The sequence below is a fragment of the Eupeodes corollae genome, chromosome 2, assembly GCF_945859685.1.
Source record: "Eupeodes corollae chromosome 2, idEupCoro1.1, whole genome shotgun sequence".
NCBI classification, from domain to species: Eukaryota; Metazoa; Arthropoda; class Insecta; order Diptera; family Syrphidae; genus Eupeodes; species Eupeodes corollae.
The window spans coordinates 32,286,647-32,301,105 of NC_079148.1; the positions used below are offsets into that span (position 1 = coordinate 32,286,647).

Here is a 14,459-nt window from a genome sequence, read left to right on the forward strand (position 1 = left end):
TAGTCAAATAAAAATATTCCTGGAAATAACTTAATGGATTATAATTAATTCCTTCAGGCTCTTAATTACCAAAATTAAGTAGTTCAATTTAAATACATACAAAATAACTGACAAATGGAATTCAACTTAGGAGAAGGACATATACCGTCTACGCAACGCCCTCAGAATAATTTGAGAGGAACACTTCTTCTGCATTCAACCCTCCTCCCAATTGACGACTGCGGTCTTGAAAACATTGTTGACACAGAAAAGAGTAAAGAGGACTCTACAATCGATTGATTGATATTGTGTAGATGGAAAATCTATTATTCATGAAGCACTTTTCCAGCCTTCCAATTCAAAAGTTTTTTTTTGTTGTTGTAAGTTTTTCTTGTTTTTAAGTGAGAAAGTTGGGTTTTCATTCATTCGTATGATGATGGTGACGTTGACGATGTTTCCCTCCTCAATAAAAAAAAAACTAATTGACGATTGATATCAAAATGATGATGATGATGGTTAGAAGGTTCTGTTTTGATATTCTGTTTGTTTTTCTCGTTGTTGGTTGTCGGTTGGTGATGTTTGCTTTTGTCGATGATGAGCAAATTTGCTGAAATTGACAACAATATAATATTTACACGAAGTCAATGAACCAAACAAATCGAAATCATATTTCAAGTAAACAAGGTGCGGTGAACAATAATAAATTTATATCTTTACCGGAAGGAAGATTGTGAAGAGAAGAAAATATCCTTAAGAAGAATCTTTTCTGACATATTATTTATTAATAAGGATCGATATAAACATTGCTTTCTTTTCTTGCGAAAACTTTTTGAGTATTTTTCGCTTTGAGTAAAAACCAAAGATTATGATTGTTCTTGACGGTTAGAAGCTAATAGCTGGCGGATAAAGTGTTTTTTTTTTTTTTTAAGAAGAAAATCAATTCATCTTTGTCATAACACAAGATGATAGGAATGGTGTCAGGATAGGATGGGATATAAATACAAAATGAATTAATTAATAAACTGTTGATTTATAGAAACAAAATATGAATTTTATATTGACCAATTATTTTGATTTATTTCAGCATAACCTAATCATGTTTACTTAGACAGAGAAAGAAACTTTTTAGATCTTGATGGTACCAACCATAAAGTTCCTTATTTTAAAATACGGTGTAATTTGAAATTGTTTATTAAATTAAAATTATGTGGCGGAAGTCCTTGAAGAACCAGGGCCTAATGACTTACAACTCTTAACCATTCCTGTGTGCGAGTAATGTTTTCAGAGATGCCGAATCAGAACGGCTAATTTGAGAAATCACTTTTTCATGACAAGAATTAATCTTGGAGTATTCGTCAATTCCTCGCAAGAGGCAGTACCCGTGAAAAAGTTAGGTGGCACAGGCATGGATTGAAACATCACGCTACTGTTTAAAATTGTTAATTAGCTTGGAATAAAACAAGATCGTTGGAAATTGAAGGTGAAACAAATAATAAATTTACCCATCTTAGTAAGTTTCTGAGTTAATAAGAGTATTCTGCTTATTTTAAATAATTTAATCATATCTTATATCTGTTTAGTGGTTTCCTTAACTTGGAGAAATTAGCTGAATACGTATACTTCTAAATATATACTTGCAACATTTAGCAACTATATGGAAACTTGTGCGTTCTTAAAAAATTTCGAACTCGAGGTTTTTAATCAAAAATAACATTACTATTGTACAAAAGCCAAAAACAATGGGTACCAAAATTCCTTCCGTCTATCTGTCTGTCTTGATAGATTTGTATTAAGTTTTCTTTTACTTTTGTTTCTTAGCTAGGCTTTTTAAAAAATATATATATATGTATGTTTGTATTAATCAAGAATGGTTCCCCCATATAACCGTTATTTTGTGTTTAAGTGTTGTCACGAACTCATAAACCGATTTTAATATTGTTTTTTTTGCAAAAACTGTTCAAATATGTGATGATCAAAAATATCAACATTTTTCATTTGAATTTATAAAAAAATATTAAACTTTTTTTCTTCAAAATTCGATGTCTTGATAACATTCTACGAAAATTAAACGTAAAATGTACTTTAATATTTTCTAAATAACAGCATACCAAAAATATTTTTAAACAAGAATTGTATAGGTACCTACAAATTAATTTTTAAAAAATTCGCTCCAACAATTTTGAAAGTTTGTTTTTGAAAAATTAAATGTTTTTAGGAAATTAAGTGTTATTTAAATTTTGAAAGATAAATTTATTTTGCAATTTTATTTTTAAATCTTAAATTAGGGGTATACTTTTTTTCAACGGACTCCTTAGAGCACGATCATGCTGCTTAGTTCTTCGCAAACTGTGACTGTTCTCAACGTTTTTAATAAAAGGTAATGAATGTTTTACTTTTTAGCAAAGTATTTAAATGTGTAAATAGCTAGTAAATTATTAAATGACCTAACCTTTAGAAAAATGTTATTTAAAAATAAAGAAAAGAAGAGGACGAAAAATGAAGAAAAGAAGAAGAAGATTTTTTTTTTTAATTTTTTATTTCAGATACTTAAAGAAAAAAAATTATTTCAACATTTTTTCTCACAAACCCTTTTTTACATATGGTGACAATTATATCTCGAAAACTAATCGACTCATTTTTCTTTGTTTAACCTTTGTTTATTTCACATAATTTCTCACTTTCTGGCCCAATATTTTGTTCATAGTTGCATAACCACCATATTTTATTATTTAACACAAAAAATTTTAAAATGACATTTGGCACAGTGGCTTCTTACAAAATTATTAAAAATGATCGTCTTTTCTGTGTTCTCATCCGGGAAAACCAGTTGCCGTAAAATTAAATCATGTAAAACTGACCTACAGTGTGCCCAAGGAGGGGGTTTCAAACTTAACTCACTGTAAAAATTAGTTGGTCTTATTTCTTAAAAAAAAATGTGGCCATATTTTATTTTGTCAAAGTGCGATATGTCATACATGTAAGTTTCTTAGGCGCCCTTCTAAATTCTAATGATTTTCATGTTTTTGGCGTAAAATGTTTTGGATATTGATGGTTCTTTTTATCATAATAGTGAATTATGTAAATGTATTGAATTATTTCTTTTTTACTTCCAGAATATCTCTAGAAGCATATAATTTCCTTTTTTTAATAAAAAACATAAAATTCAATAGAATTACCAAAAGTGTTACCTTTAATAGCTCACAAATTGAATGGCATTTATGAACGACAATTTTACACCACTTTCTCAACCATACCTGGTCTTATTCTGTCTATAATTCTTTCGAATGTTTACTTCTGCAAGACAAATCTATTGATAGTTTATCTGTCTCCCTGCAAAAAGTAGCCCCAACGGTATGTTTTTCCATCTTGTTTCAATTATTGTCCTATGAAATAGAGTCTCCTGCGAATTGTACTCATTTCAAAAACAACAATTGAATTTTTGAAAAAGCAAACATATTTCAAATATTTTACCTACCTCTCTTCAAATCCTTCTAATAAAATGTATATCATTTAAATTCACTTTTGTACATTTTTAAAAGAAAGTTCACATTGAAGGTAAGCTGAACTTGAAAATCTAATTTAAAAAGTAAACAGATGTAAACATGCAAAATAAGTCAATTCCCAACAATAAAATAAAATAATAGAGCTACAAAAAATTATGTTTAATAAATGTAATAAATAATATTATCAACCAATTTTATTCTTTTGAAGTTATTAAATTCAATTTGGACAATTCAAAGAGAAACACTTGAGGATATTATTTTCCCATAGACAATAAGAGGCAAATGACCAAGTGGTCCGGTTCTTTGATATTTTAAATGTGGAAAAAAAGTTGGTATAGTTAAAAAATGGACTTGTGTGTAAGAGGCATATCGTAAATACTAAAAAATTAATAGTAAAATTAATGCATTACTTAAAATCTTATTTCAGTCATAAATATAAAAACAGAATGCTAAACAATATTAAGTTCCTTTATTATTTTTAATAAAAAAAAGCTGCCCAAGGTGGAAATAAGCCCTTCCTCTTTTATAAATTATTTGCACAGAATATAAAAATTCCTATATGTGTATTTATCAAAAACGTAAGTTATAAACAAAAATATAAAACGCAATATGACTTCTGACCATAGTTAAATCTTTTAGACTAGGAAAATAAAATAAACTTAGCAAACATTTTTATAGTGCAACATTTCAAGTTGTCTTTAAGCTGGTTGTTAAGAATTTTCTATTAGGATTTGATTTCATGTGTTTTTCTTCTATTTTTTCTTCAAATACGATTTGAATTTTGAAAAATTAATATGTTTCTTTAAATTTGCATTCAACGTATCATTTTTGAGTTTGAAAAAAGGGAAGTCAAGTCTGTTGAGTGATAAATATGTGGAAATATTTACATTCGTTATACAAAATATTTTTGACAATGAAGCGAAATTTTCAACAAGCCATTGTAAAGAGCTTGATATTTTCTATTAGTTAGCAATTTCCTAAAAATGTAACAATTTTCTAGATTTATTTTTTTGATGTTCGAAATATTGTGTAAAAAGTCTTTTAAGGACTCGTGTCCGTCTTGTGGGTTATGGACCAAAGTTGCTTCTTCTTGATTTTTTCATTATGGGACTTTTTACACAATTTTTGGATCACAAAAATAAAGTTATAAGTTATATTATCTCTGCGACATATTTCACAAAAAAGAAGAAGTTATGTCATAACAAAGAACAATAATATCAGCAAAATAGACACTTCATTAAATTTTCCTCACATTTGCGGCAATATGTTTTTAAACCAATTCAATCTTTAAGGTCTTCAACTGATAGTGAAGCATTGGCACAGCAGTATCTTTCCCATAGCCCGAAAGAAAAAAGTGTAGTTTTACTTGCCTTGTGTTCAAATATTACAGCGTAAAAAGCGATAGAATATTATTCAAAATAAAGCTTTTTATAGAAAAACCTTTTACCCTTTATCTCTAGTTCTAAAATTGGCCAAAAAAAAGTTAAAAATCAGGAACAAAATTATAAACCCAATTTATTCAATTTCGCAAAAGTGAAATTATACCCTTTTCTCCTGAATTTATGTGGACTCATGGAACTTAACGAACCAAGTTTTTTTTAAAGTTATTTTTTTGGCTGTCCTTGTACAAATGAAGCTTCCTGTTTAACTTTTAAATATATGAGCATTTTGGTACCTTAACTTTATTCAGCATTACCTTTTGAACTATTTTCAAGAGTGCAAGTGGGCGTGAAAAATCTAAATAACTCAAACTGACATGAACATGGAATTTAGAAAACCTGTGGCTGTTGCACGAAATGTTATAAACCAAATAAAACCTAATAAAATATAAACAAGAGTAAGCAAACCTTTCATACAACAAAAAGCAAAACATAAAATAAATACCAACCTAAGGTATTTTTGGTTCGTGAGAGAGGCTTATAAATTTGTCCCTCACATATATGAACATAATAGTTGAAATGGTTAAAGAACAGGACTATACATATGTATTCATTGAATAAAGTTTCCTGAAAATTGCATTAATTAACTTAAGTTAGTTCATGTTTTTAACTTTTTATACGAGCAGGATTGTATAGGCAGAAGGTATGCAGTAAATACATGAATGTTTAAGACTATAATAGCATTTTGAAGTGTTTTGTGTGCAAGTTTAATGTCACTATAAATTGCAATGTTGAGCTTAATGTATGCACTTTTTTGTAAGAATAATAATGTCAAGGATAAAATCCGTTTTGACGTTAGATTATAGTCATCATGCCAAAAAATCATTATTTTACATAAATATTATGAAACTTTAAGGCAGCGATTGTAAGACTTTTGTCTAAGGGAAAACACTAAAGCCGAAACAATTGACCTTGAATATACGCTTAATTGCTCAAGATTGTAACAATATGTACTACAGGCTTTATACAACGAATAGTCATGGGCGTATTTTGATGATTATTTTGACCTTAAGCTAACAACTAGATTAAAGTTAATATCTAAGTCTATGTGTACATGAAGGTCATTTCATATCACAGTCAAAAAACGCCATTTTAATCGAAATCTACATCCCGAATGAACCACACACCAAAAACCACTCCCACATGAATTACAATGTACTCAAAATGCTGTGCAAAAACCACTATAAATAAATACTTGCCATCAAAACCATTCTTGCATTGGTGTACACATATTGATGAATTGATGAATATTGCAATCAATTAAATAAACCACAAACAAAATACAATAGTGGCTGTTTTCATTATTCCATATGTTTTTTTCTGAAAAAAACATCAATGGAATTCATGTATAATGTACATATGAGTACACTTTTATGTTCCTATAGATGGAATTGAAATCAACTTATGCCCTTAGAGATAAAACCATTTGCGTGACATTTTTATTATGTCACACCAGAACAGAAAACTGATGGCATAACACATTAACCTTCTTTTATAAGGGACCTTTCAGGAATAGTGCACTACCTATGTATAAGTTTATGTTATTATTAAAGTAATATTCAATAACAAAAATTAATTATTTAAATTTAATTACCAATATTGAATGCACTCTAAATGGGCCTTTATAACACGTTCTCTTAAGTGTTCAATTGCTTGCGTGATGTTAAATTGCAATGTACTGTAAAATTAAAATGCAGTCCATAATCAGATTAAGTAAGTAGGGCAAGGACTCAGATGACTTTTAGATTTCACTATTTGCACAATTCTATTTTAAGGCAAAAACTTACATCAAATAATAATTTATTAAGATTCTGTTATTCCAAATTTCTTTGGATATAAACTGAATTCAAAAAATGTGCTTGACATTTCCTTACAAAGTTTATAACATAAATTAGTTTGAAAGTATAAGCTTGATACAGCTTATTACAAATTGTCTAACTATTAATATTGAGTCATTTAATTAAATCGACATTTTTATTTCATTAAATATTGTACAGAGTATATAAGTACCCGTGACATGATGCTAAGTGCGTTGGACCTTCATGCTAGGGGTTCAACCCATTTCTGTGCTATCTAAAGTTTTCACGGCTTCTGCCTCTTCCGAGGAATTGAAATATACTCCAAGAGCAATTCTTGTCCTAAAAAGTGCCTTCTCATATAAGCAGTTCGGGTTCGACTTAAAACTAAAAGGTCAACTCCATCGCTGACAATATTATTCGCACATGATTGGTTGAGAGTTTTAAATCACTAGACCCTATAGTTCTCAACTGACTGTTGCCGCACCTAATTTATTAATTTAAAACTGTCAGTACTCTCATATGTTCTTGAAAAATAATATACGACTTACTCCTGTGTAAAAAAGTCTATGATTCTAAAATATAAAAGCAAACTAAGTTTACCTTCGAAAATCTAACAAAAAAATCAATAATTATTGTTTTTTCGAAAATATTTAGAGCGTTTATTTCAAGTAAACATTGAATACAATATAAAGCGTTTCAGTTCTTGACATATTTCATTCTTCTAAATATATCTTTGCACATTTGTATTTTGTTAAAAAAAACTCGGAACTAAAACAAGGAACTTACTTGTTTTTGAACTTCAACCAAAACATTGACATTTTTGATCTTCGGAAATAAAATAAATTGGTTCATTAATTCTTCAGAAAATTTAAGAACATAAAAAGAGGTTAGGATGTGACATGATCTGATAGCTTTAAATTCGTTCTTCTTGATGTTATTTCTAAAAAGTTTTGCAAATATTGAAAACAACATTTTGTAAGAATGTTTGAATTAATATTTTCGAGTCAAAACCAATTTTTTGTAAGTTTAAGTTTTATTTTTTTTTTAAGAAAAGTTAACCATTTGATTTTTTAACAACTCCACTAAAAGCTAACAACAATATTAAGCATAAGATAAAGTACGTTACGAGATTTTTACTTAAAACCAATTGTTTGTGTGAATTCAATACCTTTATTTATTTTCCTAATATTTGAGTCGAAAATATATTTTTACGAACTTTCTGTAGTATTTTAATAGATTTTTATTTTGTATAAAAAGTATTATACATAATTTAGTTGATGTCACTAGAGCGTAATTAGTTGGAGAAATATTTAAATTCATTTTTCAAAATGAATGCTTGGGATACTGAACAAAAAATTTGGACTGTGCAACGGTACCATGTTTTGCAGTCCGTCATTACCATCCAAAGGAAATCTAGGCACGAGTTTGGTGGTACTCTCCCTAATAAACGGACAGTTATTATGCTGGCAACTTGTTTTGCGAACCTGGAAGCATCGCACGGAGAATGTGAGACCAAGATGACTTAAGCTTGTTTCTGTACAAAGTCAAAACTGCAAGCAAGTTCAACCCTCAAAATGTTCCTGTTACGTTGCTAGGAATTTTGCCGAAAAATGATGGACAAAGAAGACAACACATTGATTGACTGTTTGTTCATGTCTGATGAGGCACGTTCTGACCTAAATAACATCGTAAACAATCCAATAAGATTTGGAGTAAATCAAACCCAGAAATGCTCCAAGAGTCGGAACTGCAAGGTGTATTGTGGAGCCATACTTCTTTGAAGAAAACGTTGCAACAGTAACTGTCAATGAGAACCACTATTTAAAGATGTTGAATGTGATTTTGTACCCAGAACTTCTCTGAAGACTTATACAATTGAACAGCTTTTGGTTCCAGCAAGATGAAGCAATTGCACATATAGCCAGATCAGTTATGGCGGATCTACAATGAAAATTCAAAAACAAATTTATTTCCAGGAACTTCACTCTTCGCTGGCCACCAAAGCCACCTGATCGGACTCCATCAGACTTATTTGAATGGGGTTATAATAAGAAGGAGATGTACAAAACGACGCCATGTAATTAAACTGAATTGAAGCAATTCATAATGACAATAATTGATTCGATCCCAACTTCAACCCTTCAGGCAAGGATCGGCCCTTCATAGTTCACTTGCGGAAATGGTTAACATTCCTCTTGGTGCTATGAAGGGTAAAATCTTTTCTATCTACCAAACTGAATCAAACCGAAGGTGGAGCAATTAACCCAACTGCATTATATCTAGGAAGATGTGGCCCACCTATAACAAAACCCGTACAAACGATCTTCTGTGCAGGCCAATGCAAGACATAGCCAGGATTGTTGCGGTTTCTACCGGACATTGGCCTATAGGAGTTCATGCAGAGAAGTTGGGTATCTCTTACAACACCTTTTGCCGTAGCTGTAGTGCCCAAAGGGAAAGTGAAACCATAAACCATTTCCTCTGCAAATGTCCTGCTTTGGCAAACACCAAAATGAAATGCTTTGGAAAAGCATTCTTTTAAGAATAATGAGCTATCTGAGACAAAGATTATTCTCAATGCGACAAAATGGCTCTAACATAATCACTATGATGCTTCTCTATCAATCTTTCTCTTTCAATCAAAGGTCAAACGAGTTTTTGGTATCAAAACGGCGCACTACAGCGCTAATTGGATCTCAGGCTAGGTTGCCTTGAGATCGCCATTTCTACCTACCTACCTCAACCCTTCAGGTCGTTATGAACAATTTGTTGATCAGGTGCCGCATATGTGTGGGTGAACGTGAAGGTCATTAGTTAAACAACTATCTATTTAAAATAAAGTTATATGTTCTATAAAAAAAATGCAGTACACTGATTAAAAAAAAGTTATTTGAATTTATTATTGTACCACAATTGCTTCGCCACCCTGTATAATTTTTAAGAACATTTTTGGTATGCAGTTATTCATAACATATTAAGGTACATTTCAAATTTAGTTTGCATAAAAAACAGTCACTCATTTTCAAGAGATCGAAATTTTGAAAAAAAAAAATATTTAACGTTTTTTTTTAAATGAAAAATATGTATTTTTTTTGAGTTCCTGAACAAATTAAAAAAAAAACCGTTTCGTTTTCGTTTTGTTTTAAGAAAAATTAAAAAATGCCTAATGCAAATTGTTTTACAATCACAACGTTAGTGTCTAAGTTTGAACACAATTGGCTCAATGGTTGGGGTTGTAGGAGCTAGTACAAGCAGACGGAGTCGCGGGACCGACCTTTCGTAAACTCATATTTGATTGAAATCTCGAGTTCAATTATAATTACGAATGCAAAACTTGACATGTAGTTGCTAAGGCATCCCTCCGATGTGAAGTTTCGATACATTTCCGAGAAATCCATAAAACTAGGTTTCGACTATCAATTTCCTAGCCAATCCTAAGCAATCGCATCATTGCCGTTCAACGATGTGAGCTTCTCTTGAAGGTGTTTAGATGTCAATCTTATGAGGTTATCTTCTTGTTAAATCTCTTTTTGACGTTGTCGTCCTTGTTATTAGAAATATGTATTAATTTTTTCCCAAATAACATAAAACCTTAAATGAATATTTTTATAGGTTACTAGTTTCCTGGTCTTTCAAAATCAATAGAGTTAAAAAATACCATAAAGACATTTCATGAACATCGTCCGCTTCAGCACCTGACTTTTAACTGCATTGAAATTTTTTAAGCAGCTTGCAGTAATCTTTTCGACATTTTTTTTTGATGATGAATATTTATATTCATCACACAAAATATCTGCAAAAGTTTACAAAATTAATTTAATGTCAAAAAAGCACATTCACAGCATAGAAAATGTGTGCAAACCCGAATTTGCGCAGTGCTAAGACATTTTTGAGAAAACATTCTTGGTGAAGCTTAACTAGTCATTAAATATTTCACTAGCAAGATTAGCAGCCCAATTCATGGGATTGTAAGTCATATCCTGACCTTTTTGTATTTGATAACAGACACTTTTGGTATAGACTTTTTGAGGAACATAATCTACTCTGTTAAAACTTTTTCCGTAGTTAACGTAAGACTTTTGTTTATTGTTTGATTGGATTTTGTATGTTCCTCAAAGTATCATCACATGATTTATATGCTTCCATATTTAAAAATAATGCGTAGTTTCCTATTATGCCCATACAAATAAAAACCTTTATCAAAATCAGCTGTCTATATAGTCCATACATTAAAGGGTCTTTTGATACGAAATTAAACTGTTCAAGCTTGAACGACACTTGAAAAGACAATTTAAAAATAAAAATATGTATATACAGGATGTGGTTATTAATGTTTGGTTTAAATTGACAGGCGCCACGACCTGTACCATCAGGACAGGATATTTCAATATTATTTTTTTGACACGATATTTTAATTAACAAAAGAACACAAAATAAAAATAACACACAAAATAATCGCCAAGCTTTTAGATTGATGATGAAGAAGTACACTTTTTTTTAATCTAGCTTTCTGTCCATGTTGACTTGAAAATAACAAAAAAATGAATATAAAATAAAATGAATTGAATTATATTTTTTTGACAGGATTATGGATTTTGTGGCATGAGAATGAAATAGGATTAATGTCAAATTATTTTCTTCTTCTTCTTTTTTTCCTACTTATTTTTCTACCGGAAATTGGAATATTTTTTAAATAAATAAAAGAAGAGATGAAAAAACAGTTGACAATATAATTTTAATTTTCCATTCTTTTGTCATAAAGGATCTAATCATATATGAATTTGTGGAAGGGGATGTGAGAGGATGTTTTCTTTTTTATTGATTTTCTAATAATTGTATACAATTTAATTGTGTATTTGCCTTAGGGGATAAATTGCTATTGTGACGATACACATGTAAGCCTATAATATTATGTAGGTTCTCAGGATTTATTGAGATAGAAAGTTAAAGAAAATATTGGAAATGAGTAAATATTAAAAAATATGAAGATATTAAAAAAGAATACAATGTATTTTAAAACATGGGTAGAGTAATTCATATAAACACCAAAATAAAGTAAGGTTCACATTATACACATTATGTAGACTTATGTTTCGGATTTATTAACAACCCTTATTGATTTTTTATATTAGGTATAACTGCGAGTCATGTTGTCAAGTTATTCCTATAAACACTAATGTCAATAAATGAAAAGAATTTTAAACATGAATAATGTATGTGTTTTTTTTTTAATACAAAAAGTTGAATTATGTAAAGTATTCTATATTCTTGAAGTGCGGCTGAATAATGAATATCTTTAAATAACAGTGCTTTCAAAACTGAGCTCAAGGTTAAAATGAAAGCCATTTTTAAATGTGTAGTAAAATAGTGCAAAACCTGGGGTCTGTTTTAAAAATATTTCGCAGGCTTTATATCAAGACTACATTTACATCATATCTTTTTAAAATGGCCCAATGTTCAATTTTTCGACACAATATGGTGCTTGGAAATCCTGGACTTTTTCTTTGGTATATATATAATATCTTCTTTTTCAGCTGATAACGGTATTTTTTAATGCATTTGCATTTTCTTCCTTAAGAACTGGGTAACTCCTTCTTTTATGTCTAATCTATCAGAAGAATAAAAAAGAGGCTGGGATGCGACCCACACTGATAACTTCCCATCCCGTCTGTTGATTTGTCTTGCTTAAAAGTTTGTCTAAATGTATTTTTACCAAATTTGAGCACTATTTTTTGTAGATTTTATTTTTTATGAAAAAAACGGACTGTTGGATTTTTATATAAAAATTACTGAATATTGAAAACAATATTTTCTCTGAAATAAAATAAGGTTGAAGCCAATATTTTTAAATTTTGAAAAGCTATTTGAGCCGAAAGTAAATTTTTACCAAGTTTTAGTAGGCATTGTTTTTTTAAGAGTTTTATTTTTTGTACAAAAACTGTCAATTCGAATTTTTTAAAAATTTTACCTAATGTTGAAAACAATATTCCTTATATGATAAAATTAGTTTAAAGCCAATATTTAAAATTTTTGAAGAGATATTTGATTAGAAAATCAATTTTTACCAACTTTTATACATTTTTTTTCAGGTTTTTATTTTTTGTAAAAAAAACTCTCAATTCGATTTTTCTCAAAATTTGTCCTAATGTTGAAAACAATATTTCTAATAAGAAAAAATTAGTTAGAACCTATTATGTCAAAAGTTTTAAAAGATATTTGAGTCGAAAATCATTTTTTACGAACTTTTGTTAATTTTTTTTTCGGTTTTAAATTTTTTGTACAAAAACTGTAAATTCGATTTTTTTCAAACTTTAACTGAATGTTGACAACAAGATGTTTTGAAAGATAAAAGTAAATTAAAGCCAATATCTCTGTTGGAGCTCAAATCATCATAAATTACTTTATTTTTGAATTAAATTTTGAATAATTAACTTACTCTTAAATTGAATAAATTCTACTACTTTTATTACATTTATTTTTGAATTTGGCGCTTCATTTATACCATTCGCCATAATAACTTATTGTTGAATTCGCCTTAAAAATGTTACTTAAAAATAACGTAATTTCTCTCTCTAAAAATCTGCAATAAAATGTATGTATAAATAGAAGCTTTCAACTTTAATAAAATCTCTTTTCTAGTTCAAAAACCCTTAGGGGAAAAATCGCTGCATTTTCATTTCGTCGTTCGCTACAAGTTTATAGTTTCGCTTTTATAGTATATCGGCTATAATATAGTAATTTAAAAGTTATAGGATCTAAAGTAATTTCGCTTAATTTATCTCAACCAGGATCTACCTATCTTTTTCATAGAAAAGACAAAATAGAGTTCCCAGGTTGACGGTCAAAGTTGTTTGATCGTACATTTTTGGCGCCCAAACGTGTTTAAAGTGGTAATCCACATAAATTCCTATACAAAATTTAAAAAGAAATAAATTCTGTGTGAAAACTTATATATATCTTGCACTAAAAGTGACTATAAAAACTATAAACTTAATCAAAAAACTATAAATTAGTGCATTAAAAGTGAAAATTTCATCGGTTACGTCGCGCTATCGGTTTCGTGTCGCGAGTGCATGGTGTTGGTGCTAAAATCCAGGAGAAAGGAGAACAAAATCCAAGGAGAAAACTCTCATCAATCATCCCAGAAGAAGACGAACCAGCAGGTTAAAAAGCCAGAGAAAATTGTGGGAAATAAGTATAAAAATTCCCACCCAGGTATGTCCGGTCTGAATTTTATTCAAATGTGCGTTGTTCCAGCATCATAATTCATAATTTTAAAGCTAATTACAACATAAAAGCTAAATACAAAAAAAAAAAAAAAAAAAAAAAAAAAAACGCACATTCGACATACAAAAAAGACCATTAACTTGCTATTACCTAAATCTTCAAATGTACATTATATATATATCTAAACTATATACATACATAAAATATATTCTAACTATATTTAAATAAAACTATGAACAACATATCCTGCTTTATAAATAAATTTCATAAATAAATATTTAAATATAAAACTACATAAACTAAATAACATATATCGAACATAAATTCATTCGCTAACCATAATCAGCATCCGCATAATTTATGGTGCTTTCATCACGTAAAAATTGATAAAATCCACAAAAGTGTAATTACGATCCACTTTTGGGCGAAACACACACACACATTCACACAATATTAAAAAGCTTTCGTTTCCAACATATTTTCGAAAACTAACCCATTGACGCACTCACCAC

The 14,459-nt window shown here is 29.4% G+C and overlaps 1 protein-coding gene across 3 annotated transcripts in view; it reads left to right on the plus strand.

Annotated features, from left to right (window-relative positions):
• LOC129944220 (otoferlin-like) overlaps positions 1-14,459 on the plus strand; it is a 199,237-nt gene that overhangs the window by 64,653 nt on the left and 120,125 nt on the right. The gene's annotated exons all lie outside the window — the stretch shown is intronic.